The following is a 12,209-nucleotide window of genomic DNA, read 5'->3' on the forward strand; positions in this document are numbered from 1 at the left end:
TTTTTTTTTTTTTTTTTTTTGGCCTACAGGCATGGAGGAACCACTGGGACTTTTGAGCTGGCAGGTTCTTCAGAGTTAACTCAGAGGCCAAGATAAAGCATAGACAGAGTTAAAGAGAACTGAAGCCAGTGAGCCTGGCCAAGAGGCTACTGCAGGAGTCCAGGATAGGGACAGTAGAGCCTGAAGGCAGTGGTACTGGGACAGGGAGTGACAAAGGAGCATCATGCCAGCAGGCCCAGTGATGGGGGCCTCAAATCCGGGAGCATCACTCCTAGTATTTAGGTTGTTGCAAATGTAATTGTGGTTTTTGCAGTTTATCCCTCTGAGATCTCATGTAGGTATGTAAAAAACATACATGTAACACATCTACTGTGGCTTTGTTAGAAATTGGAAAATTGGAAAGAATGCATACATTGGTGTTCTGTGGAGCACTTAAAAACATGGACTATCTCCTTAAAATATTAGGTCAGAAGAATTGCAGAAGACTAGGTATAGCATGACCTAATTTCATACAATAATGTGTTGAGTGGATTTTTACATACATAGAAAAAGATCTTGAAAGATATACTTCTCTCCCTTTGACAATAAAGATCTTTGCAGGTGGAGATTGTAAAGAATGTTTAATTTTTATACATTTCCTTATAGTGATTTATGTATTACAAATGTGTTCATGCTTTAAAATATCTGTCTGTTGTTCTTCTATATGAACGATGTTGTCTTAGATTGGGCTCCTGTGACCAGGCTCTGAGATGGAGACCACATGCAGAAGGAGGCAACGCTTGGGAGGTACCCGTGTTAGGAAGTGAGGAAGACAGCATTTGGCAGAGAGGGAAGCTCACCCATGTTGCAGTTGTAACGGAGGCATGCAAGGAGCTCTTGAGCTGGGATGGCCCTTCAGAGTCATCCTAAATTGAGGCAATGGGGCAAGGTCCTTGTGTACTTGGTTAGGTAGTCATTGGGTTTGGACTGCCTTGAGGAGGGAGCATGACCTTGGGCAAGTCTATTCTCTTAAGCTGAGGGCAACTCCCACTGAACGTTGCAGCTGAGAGTGGCCAGCTACTTATATTCCTAAGTACTGGCCAATGGACGCCCTAACTCCGAAGAGGGGATCTAAGAAAGCACTACAGTATCTATTGCAGTTATTTGGTGTAAGTTGACAATTTATTTTCAGACCTTGCTTAATAATCTTAGCTTCACTTTCACTAATACAAAGATAAAGGAGGAAAAAATGGTAATCTCAATGTGGAAAAAAATGAAATGAAGTTAGACCTTTTTGATTAAAAAAGTCTTGGCAATTAGGAGTGAAAAGCAATTTCTTTGACCTGATAGAGAGTCCTTTCTCCAGGCTCCCTTTCTCTGAAGGTGCAGGCCCTCTGTGGGCAAGGCTCCTCCGGTTTAATGTTTGCCCCCCACATTGTGTGGCCCCAAGGCCTTCCATCCCCTACACCACAGTCCACAGAGTGCTCTGATTCTCTTTTTGACATTTGCCTCCAGAAAGTCCCAGTTTCTGAGTTTGCCACTGTTTTCATTTTTCCTCTATTCTATTTTTTTCCTTTCTCTTTTTGGGGCTCCTAGTGATTTCCCTTCCTTTCTTGTGTGCTCAGCAATACATTTAAAAGTATATTTGTGGTAATTTATTTAGCACCTAGTGTTTCACAGTGGGAAGGTTTTTCAGTGTATCTAGTCCACAGTTCTGCAGAAAGCTAAACCCCGACTGTCTTCACCAAAGGCAACGTTTCCTGTTACTGCCTCTAATGTGACTTTCAGTTTTATTTTTTATATTTTATTTATTTCATAAGTTCATTCACCTTTATCCTCTTCTCCTCTTGCTGTATCTTCTCTTGAGTCTCAGTTTTTCTTCTTTGACCTCTTTGCTTTAATGGAGAATTATTTGATCATGAATTATACCTGTAAGGGAAAACTTTCTGGTTTGTATCATTCAGCTGACTTTTTAAAATCATATTCCTCTTTATATTTTTTGTGGTGTCTATGATTACATTCCACACTGTTTCATTTCTTGTGATTATTCATCGTTAAATTGGTTTGTTCTTACTGAGCCAGCTATTTGTGAAAGGATAGAACTGGAGACAGGCTAGGGAGTGGAGCTGGGGCAGCTTGAATTTCCATCTATTTTCCACCACTGCCTTGTCCTGGGGAACGGACTCTGTGTGGGCTCAACTTATTTCTCTCTCCTCAGCTCATTTTTATCACAACTCTTTTGGATGGTGACATAAAGCTTGGTCCCCATCAGCTGAGCATGAGCCATATGTTCAGGCTTGTCACCACCACGCTTTTCTTGTTGACCTTAATACACCCACAGAGATGACACACTAGCCCGTTTCCACATTTAACATCATCACCTCTGACCCCTAACACCAAGCAGAGATCAGAGCATTTCCCCAGTGCTCCCATGCATCGAGACCTCATGTTCCCAGCAAGGGTCATTTAATGTCCTTCGGGATTTGCCACCTGTAAAGAGCTGTCTGTTCCGCTCACTCAGCCAAAGAGCTGTGGGATCTTGTTTCTTCTGTCAGTCTCCCCATGTCCTCGATTAATTCTCCTAACTTTAAAAAGCTTGGCACCCTTTTTAAAGAGTGATTTGGATTATGGGTGCTTCCTACTTTCATCAGTTTCACCTCTGTTTCTCATTCTTCTAGTTTTTGGTTGACTTCAGGAAAGAGAGCTTTCAGTCCTGCACTTTCAGTCCAAAGGATTATTACAGGATGATAGAAGACGTAAGCAGGTAAGGAAGGAGCTATCTGATAGGTGATCTGAGAAAGGCTGGGCCATAAGAGTAGCCTGGAAAGAAGGAGATTTCTTCCTTACATATAGAAGGACAAAAATCCGCAGGGAACATCCAGGAGGAATTTTAGGTCGATCGGAAGAAAAGAAGTAAAATGGTACTTGTTCCTGTGGGAGATATGGAGTCTGGTGTGTACAAGGAACAGCAATATACTTTATTCATTTATTCAGCAAATTTTTATCACATTCATGCTATATGCCAGGCAGTGGGGAATAAGTAATGAACAGGACAAATCAATTCCTGTTCTCTGATACTTTACTTTATCATAGAGAAGCCACAAAACAAGGAAAAAATGAGCAGCAGCGACAGCAAGAGCCTGTTTTCTGCCAGGTTCTGTAATAGACAATAACAGAGCAGTGGACGTTCTAGTGGCGGTTTCCATGTGGAGGTGCTGTTTCAGCTAGGCCTGAAAGAACAAAGAATCCAGCCATGTGAAAGGAGGGGAAGAGCATTCCTGGCACAGAGTAGAAAATGCTATGGCCCTGAAACAGAAAACAGCTTAATAATTTTCAGGAACAAACAAGTCACCAGTTTGACTTGAAGGTGCAAAAGAAACCATGGCAGAGACCGAGGCTGGAGAGTAAGGCAGGAACCAGATCATGTAGGTGTCTGAAGGAGCTGGGTTTCCATTCTATCATTACTTCCTCAGTCAGTAGAGATGATGAAGAACAGAAACGTAGACAAATACGGATAAATTATAAATGTACCAAAAAGATGACAGTTAAAACCCATGGAAAAAAAGATCATAACATCAACACATGCTTTGGCAATTCTCTGTATGGAGATTCTAGTTTTAACATAATTTGGGCAGAATGCATAGCATAAAAAAATAACACAACTCACAGACTCACATTCTAAGGAGAGGAATTCCATGTCATGCTTTTAGAAATGAATCCTAGAAACTGGTTGTCCTCTGGAACAAAGGAGACTGTGACATTTTAGCGAGCCCTATATGCATCACTGTGTGTTTCTGAATTTAAGGATATGGTTGAAGCAGGAAGGAAAGGACTTGTACACTTAGGATTCCATAGATCTGGAAAGTGAGAAGGCAAGGGCTGTGTTGAAGGAGACGCTCACTCTTTGCATGGGGCCATCAGAGGCAAAGCCATATAGCATGCACACCTGGCTTACTCTCATGCCCAAGCTTCCTATGTTTTGCAAAGTGAAATCACAATTGGAAACATTTCTAAAGATTACCCTTCTGCAGCAGAAAGGATTGACTGGAAAGTAAGTTAGGAAAGAGAAATCTAGAGGCAAGGTAATAGAGCCCCAAACAAAATTTAAATCTTTTCCTATCAGTATTTGGTAAAGTCTGAGTACTGACATAGCAGTTTTAAAAGGGAATGTGTTATAGGATTGTATCTAGCTGAAGCTGCACAGTTTAAAGATGTATCAGTTTCTTCCCCTCTTCCTCCTTCCTTCCCTCCCTCAACAGTGAATGTTTGAGATGATGCTATCAGCCTTTATACACCAGTCTATAGCTAAGGGACTCTTCCTTTTAGCCTTCTTCATGGCGAATTTCTCTCCCACATTCTTTGCATTCTAATTGGTCATACTAAATTCTAAAAGAATTTCCCATTAATCAGTAAAGCTTCTTAGAAGTGGACTAAAGCTGAAGTTTCAGCTTCTGTCAGACTCCATGTGAGAGACTTCTTTCAAAAAGAAACAAGCTTTGAATCCAGTTCCTTTTTGCATTAATTTCTAGTAGTTCTGGGGGCTCAAATGAGACATCAATGACTACCTGTCACTCAAGTACTTTGTCTCAAAGCTTAAAGGACTGGAAAGTGACTGTGCTCCTTCCACTCTCAGTTCAAGTACAGTATTCTGGTCCTGGCAGCCAAGAAGCAGCAGGTGTAGGATGAGGAATAGCTTGGCCATTGCTCTTGGCCAGAGAAGGCACTCTTTACAACAGTGGAAGGTTTCAGTATCACTTAGCCTGTCCAAGAGAAACTATTTTTGTTCCATATCCATGCCCTGGTAGGAGAGTTCAAATTTATTTTGGGTTTGCTGATGGCTATACTATCAGGAGGATATCAGTGTGGGAAGCCAAGAAGCTACCATCTGTGCTGTGTTTATATCTAAAGAATTATTTAGAAGACTGATTACTCAGTTAGCTGTGCCTCCTGACCTTCTAGTATTACACTTACAAAGGTAACTAACACTTTCTTGAAAGTCACTTCACCTTTAATAACCCATATAATTCCCTTAATATATGGTAGGGATCAAAGTACTGACCAAGGCTTCACACTGAGTCTCATGTATTGTGGATGCTATGAATGATTACAAGTGGTTAACAGAAAGTAGCTCCCAACAGTGGTATGTTAGTAAATATTTAGCAATGGCCTCTCTAGGGAAAAAAATACCTGATTCATGGCGTTTGCCAGTTTCCGTGGTGGAATATTAAGAACAAATATACTCAAAAACATAGATGAAATACAGAAATTCTGTAAAAGACAATAATGACCAAAATCAACTCAAGCAAAAGTAGAAAGCCCAAACAGCCCTATATTTATTAAAGAAAATGAATTCACAAATCTACCCACAAGAAAAATTGCAAGTATGGATGACTTTACTAGGGAAGTACATCAATTGCACAAGGAATACATTGTATTAATCTTGCACAAAGAACTTCATAAAATAGAGGAGGAAACACTTCCCAACTCATTTTTTTATTCTAGAATTTATACTATTACCAGAATTAGGTGAAGACATCATGAGAAAAGAACATTATAGATCAGTATACTTCATGAACAGAGATGAAAAGAAAATCCTTTGCAAGTGTCAGCAGATTGAATCCAGTAAAAACATGTAATATTATTATATGTATTATATATATTACACATATTACGTTTTTATATGTAATATATATAACATATTATATATTTATATATTACATGTATAGTATATATGATACAATATATAGTATATATATTAATATATATTATATATATATTGTATATATAATATATACAATATATATATAAAATACATGATGACCAGGAATGTGAGGTTGGTTTGACATTCAAAATAAATTGATATAATTCACCATATTTACAGAATAAAAAGGAAAAACTATATGATCATCTCAAGATACAAAAAAAATCTGAAAAAATTTAGAAATTCAGGAGAGAGATCCAAGATGGCCAATTAGCAGCAGCTTGTGACTGTAGCTCCCAGTGAAAGTGCAGCGAGGGAGTGGACGCCACACTTCCAGGTGAATTTTTGTTGCCCACGGACCAGGAGATTCCCAGTAGAGGAGCCCCACGGGTCGCCAGAGGAACTCTTTTGGCAGGCACGACTGTTTTGCTGGCACCCTGGCACAGCAGTTCTCAGTACAGAGTATACAGGACTGGGTGCCCTTTTAGTTGGCATTTGGAGCTCCGGGAAGGCAGAGTCTCCCATTCAGCTGATTGAAAAGGGGACTGAAGTGGGGAGCCAGACTGGGAGATTCCCGGGCAGAAAAGCACCAAGAATCTCAATGCCACTGTTTCAGCCAGCACATTGGGTCACCGCAGGGGAAATTGCACAGATTCCAGTGCCTTTTCAGCAGGAGACTGGAACACCTGGGAGAGAGTTGATCGTTCAACTAAAAAAAGAAAAGAAGAAGAGGCTCTGAGACAGGGAGCCAGGTGATCGGGCTCGGCTGGTCCCACCCCCACAAGAAAAACAGCAATAGGAAGTGCTGAAGATTGAGAGTTTCAAAGCAAGCACAGCTGAACCTGGAAAGGTCCTGCTCTGTGGGGGAGAGGCCTCTGCCAAAGGAAAACTAAGAAACAGAAAAAACTTAACAAGCTGGACGTCCACTCAGAGACCCAATCTGAAAGTTAGCAATTACAAAGATGACAGGTGGGTAAATCCACAAAGATGGGAAGAAACCCGTGCAAGAAGGCTGAAAATACCCAAAATCAGAATGTCCCTCCTCCTACAAGGGATTGCAGCTCCTCATCAACAATGGAACAAGGCCTGATGGAGAGTGAGTGTGATGAATTGACAGAATCAGGCTTCAGAAGGTGGATAATAAGAAACCTCTGTGAGCTAAAAGAACATGTTCTAACCCAATGCAAAGAAACTAAGAACTTTGAAAAAAAGGTTTGATGAAATGCTAACGAGAACAGACAGTTTCGAGAGGAATATAAGTAAATTAATAGAGTTGAAAAACACAATATGAGAAGTATGCACAAGTTTTAACAATTGAATTGATGAAGCAGAAGAAAGGATATCAGAGGTCGAAGACCAACTTAATGAAATAAAATGAAATGACAGGGCTAGTGAAAAAGGCTAAAAAGGAATGAGCAAAGTCTCCAAGAAATATGGGACTACATGAAAAAAACCTAATCTACGTTTGATAGGTGTACCTGAATGTGACGAAGAGAATGAATCCAAGCTGGAAAATATTCTTCAGGATATCACCCAGGAAAACTTTCCCAACCTAGCAAGACAGGATAATACTCAACTCCAGGTAATACAGAGAACACCATGAAGATATTCCGCAAGAAGAGCAACCCCAAGGCACATAATCATTAGATTCACCAGGATTGAAATGAAGGAGAAAATACTAAGGGCAGCCAGAGAAAAAGGTCAGATTACCCATAAAGGGAAGCCTATCAGACTCACAGCAGATCTCTCAGCAGAAACTCTACAAGCCAGAAGAGAGTGGGGGCCAATAGTCAACATCCTTAAAGAAAAGAACTGTCTACCCAGAATTTCATATCCAGCCAAACTGAGCTTCATAAGTGAAGGAAAAATAAAATGCTTTGCGAACAAGCAAGTACTCAGAGATTTCATCACCACCAGCCCTGCTTTACAAGAGCTTCTGAAAGAAGCATTACACATAGAAAGGAACAGCTAGTGTCAGCCATTCCAAAAAACATACCAAAAGGTAAAGAGCATCACCATAATGAAGAATTTACATCAACTAACAGGCAAAACAGCCAGCCAGCATTAAATGGCAGTATTAAACTCATATATATCAATATCAATCCCAAATTTAAATGGACTAAATGCCCCAATCAAAAGACACAGACAGGCAAATTGGATAAAAAGCCAAAAGCCATCGGTATGCTGCATCCAGACCCATCTCACATGCAAGGATACACAAAGACTCAAAACAAAGGGATGGAGGAAGATTTACTAACCAAATGGAGAGAGAGAGAGAAAAAAAGCAGGAGTTGCAATTCTTGTCTCTGATAAAATAGACTTTAAAGCAACAAAGACCAAAAGAGACAAAGAAGGACATTACGTAATGGTAAAAGGATCAATGCAACAAGGAGAGCTGATGATCCTAAATATATACGTACCCAATACAGGAGCACCTAGATACATAAGGCAAGTTCTTAATGACTTACAAAGAGACTTAGACTCCCACATAATAATAGTGGGAGACTTTAACACTACGTTGTCAATATTAGACAGATAGAGACAGAAAATGAACAAGGATATCCAGGACTTGAACTCAGACCTGGAATAAGTAAAATTAATTAGCATTCACAGAACTCTCCACCCCAAATCCATAAAACATATATTTATCTCAGTATCACATCACACCTATTCTAAAAGTGACCACAAAATTGGAAGTAAATCACTCCTCAGCAATTGCATAGCATTTCACAGGTTTAAATGAAATATTGGTTGGCTGCTTGTTTATTTTCCTCCCTTATTCCTTCCTGTCTCCATTGTTAAGCACATTTATTGGCATAAAAGAGGTTTTTAATACCCATTTTTAGACTGCATTCTAGCCTGAGCAATAGAGCAAGATTCTCGTTTTCTCTCCCTCTTTCTCTTCCTCTTTCTCTTTCATTCTTTTTCTTTCTTTCTCTTTTTTCTTTCTTCTTTTCTTTCTTCTTCTTTCTTTCTTTCTTTTTTCTCTTTGTTAAAAAAAATTCAGAAATTCAGCACTCATTCATTGTGTGTATAATTCTCAAATAAAGTAAGAATAGAAGAGATTGTTTTCAACTTGATAAAAGACAACTAAAAAAAGCCTGCAGCTAATATTAGACTTAAATGTGAAAAGACTGAACACTTTCCCTAAGATAGAGACAAAGGCAAAGATGGTCACTCTTCATCACTTCTATTCAACATATCGCTGCAGGTCACAGGCAGTGCAATAAAGAAAATTGAAGTAAAATACTTAAAATTGTTAGGGAAAAGCACTGTCTTTATTTGCAGATTGTGTAAGTATAAAATGCAAAGCTATTTCTAAAATAGCTACTAGAACTACTACAGGAATTTAGGAAAGGCATAAGATACAATGCCAATATTCAAAAATCAGTTCATTTTTATAAACTAGCGAAAAAGAATGAAAAAAATGTAATACTAGGCCAGGCGCGGTGGCCCATGCCTGTAATCCCATCACTTCGGTAGGCCAAGGCAGGCAGATCACGAGGTCAGGAGTTCTAGATCAGCCTGATCAACATGGTGAAACCTCATCTCTACCAAAAATACGAAAATTAGCCAGGCGTGGTGGTGCAAGCCCATAATCCCAGTTACTCAGGAGGCTGAGGCAGGAGAATCACTTGAACCCAGGAGGCAGAGGTTGCAGTCAGCTGAGATTGTGCCACTGCACTCCAGCCTGCATGACAGAGCAAGACTCCATGTCAAAAAGAAAATATCTTTATCTATATCTATAATACTCTCCACAATAGCATCACAAAAATGTTTATGAATAGGTTCAATAAAATATATGCAGTATCTGTATATTGAAAACCACAAACATTGCTGAGGGAAATTAAAGAAGACCCAAGTAAATAGAGATTCAAATCATCTTCATGGACTGGAAGATTCAATATTGTTAAAATGTTAGCTCTCTCCAAACAGTCACCTTGAGAATTCTAGCAGGATGTTTGTATGAATTAACAAACAGAGATTCTAAAATTTAAATGGAAATGCAAAGGACTTAAAACAGTCAAAACAATTTGGAAAGGAAGTGGGAGCCTCTGATAAGCAAAATTCCAACATGACACCAAGATTCCATCCCCTGCTGCATCAGTGAGTACAATCCCCTTCTCTCGAGTATGGGAGAGACCTGTGAATACGATGGGATTTCACTCACTTGGTTAGGTTATGTTATATGGCAAAGGTGAAGAGAGTTGCACCAGTGGCTTCATCCAGGACTGAAGTGGCTTCATACCTGTGTTTGGACACCCAGACCATATGCAAACCTTTGGTCCTCACCCTCCAGAACCAGACATGCCTTAACCACCATTCAGGTTAAGGCAAACACACTTTTATTGCACAGTCTACCTTTGAGGTCAGACCGGAGGAGGAGGTCCACAAATGCCCTGAGGCATACTCATGACTATGTGGGCAGGAATTCCAGGCTCACGATTACTTCAGGTGTGATCTTGAAGGGAAGACATGCATGCTCTGCATAGGTAAGCCACTTGGCTGTGGGATCTCTTCACTCCATGGGAAGGGAGGAGGCTCAAGGTGGCTGGAATAGAGCCTCCCCAAACAGCACATGTCAAACTTGTATGTGCATAGGATCTTACTGAAATGCACGATCAGAGCAGATCAGAGTGAGACCTGTGATCCTGCACATTTTATTTTTATTTACTTATTAACATTCTTTTATTTATTTATTTATTATACTTTAAGTTCTTGGACACATTGCAGAAAGTGCAGTTTTGTTACATAGGTATACACGTGCCATGGTGGTTTGTTGCATCCATCACCTTGTCATCTACATTAGGTATTTCTCCTAATGCTATCCCTCTCCTATACCCCCAACCCCTGCTATCCCTCCCCCTACTCTCCAACCCCCCGACCGACCCCAGTGTATGATGTTCCCCTTCTTGTTCCTTGTGTTCTCATTGTTCAACACCCACTTATGAGTGAGAACACTGCAAGTGTTTGTTTTTTTGTTCTTGTGTCAGTTTGCTGAGAATGATGGTTTCCAGCTTCATCCATGTCCCTGCAAAGGGGGTCTTGAAGAGGAGCATGTTCTGTATAGGCAAGCCACCTGCCCATGGGATCTCTTCACTCTGTGGGAAGGGAGGAGGCTCAAGGTGGCTGGAATAGAGCCACCCCAAGCAGAACATGTCAAACTTGTATATGCATAGGATCTTATGGAAATGCAGGATCAGAGCAGATCAGAGGGAGGCCTGGGATATTGCACATTTTAAAAGCTCTCAAGTGGCATGAGTGCTGCTGACCCACTTTGAATATCTGTGCCTGGAAATCATGGGGCGGAGTAGTGCTGCCATGATGCCTGCCGGTGTCTCCCTAGCATAGGAATACATAATCAACCCTAATTGGAATGGTGTCACTTAGAGTTATCAAATCTATGCAGCAAAATAAGTGAAAACAGGAATGGCTATCTTTAATTGTTTACTATCTGTCACTAATATCTGCATGTGTGATATGTCATGTGATTCATTGGTAATCACTCCTTGCCAAGTACCAGGTTAGAAACAATAGCCAGTTGCTTAAAGACATTACTCTGATCTCACAGAATCCCTAATTTTCAACCTATTATCTGTCCTTTACTCAAGCCATTGTGCTACAAGATCCTACGATCCTCAAGTTTTCTAAAACCCTTTTTCCTAAATCCTCATTTTCACAGACCTCAAGACAGCCAGGGAATACATCCTGATTGGTTCCACTACAAAATCTTGTTATTCGATCTCCGTTGGGCCCTCCTGATTCATGATAGTCTTCCTTTTCAATATTTTATGGACTTCCTAGCACATTATCCACAGCAGTGCCCCAAATCCACTCTTTGTGCTCAGCTGTGTTTCCAACTGTCAGCAAAAGTGCTTGCATTTCACTTTAAAGGGAAGGATGCTTCATCTGTGTTTATAATCCTAATCCCTTTCTTTTCCTGGGCTTTGCTTATCAGTCATTCCCTCTCTTTCTATCTCCTTTTACTCTGACTTCTAGCCAATCAAAATATTGCCTGGATTTGCTATTTTGTAAGAGCATACACACCCTCCTAATCCCTGTTACATGTCTCAGGCAGCCGGCCTCCTTTGCCTTCCCTCACTGCCCATGACCATGAATCAGGAGTCACGTCTTACTGCCTCTACCTGTCACCTACCAACACTTAAATCTCTTGCATTCTGGCCTTTACTTCCACCAACCTACCAAAGCCACCAATTTGAAGTGGCATGAAACTATTTATTATTCTTATTAATAAAATATGGGAGCATGGATGAGCTATAAAATGAATAGAAATTGTTTCTGTTTAATATTCATGCTGTATTTTTCCATTTTGCAGCATTTTTTATGTTGAGACATCACTACAGAGACTTTAATCTCTTCCTGTGGGATGGTTCCCTTTTTTATGCTACATTTTTTGACATTTACAAAAACATACACTTTTTCTTTTAAATTCAGTGTGGAAGGTTAAGACCTCTAGCCATTTATTATTTTATCTGAACTTCTTTTCTCACCATTAGTTGGAAGAGGG

At 40.1% G+C, this 12,209-nt stretch overlaps 1 protein-coding gene across 3 annotated transcripts in view; it reads left to right on the forward strand.

Annotated features, from left to right (window-relative positions):
• AIG1 (androgen induced 1) overlaps positions 1-12,209 on the forward strand; it is a 255,426-nt gene that overhangs the window by 77,858 nt on the left and 165,359 nt on the right. The window contains exon 3 of one of the 3 annotated variants that reach the window (XR_013534582.1): positions 2,658-2,743. The exons of the other annotated variants lie outside the window; for them this stretch is intronic. The gene's annotated coding sequence lies outside the window, so the exon portion shown is untranslated. The remainder of the gene's footprint in view (positions 1-2,657; positions 2,744-12,209) is intronic. 3 annotated transcript variants of the gene reach the window in all.

This window comes from Callithrix jacchus, chromosome 4, assembly GCF_049354715.1.
Source record: "Callithrix jacchus isolate 240 chromosome 4, calJac240_pri, whole genome shotgun sequence".
Lineage (NCBI taxonomy): Eukaryota > Metazoa > Chordata > Mammalia > Primates > Cebidae > Callithrix > Callithrix jacchus.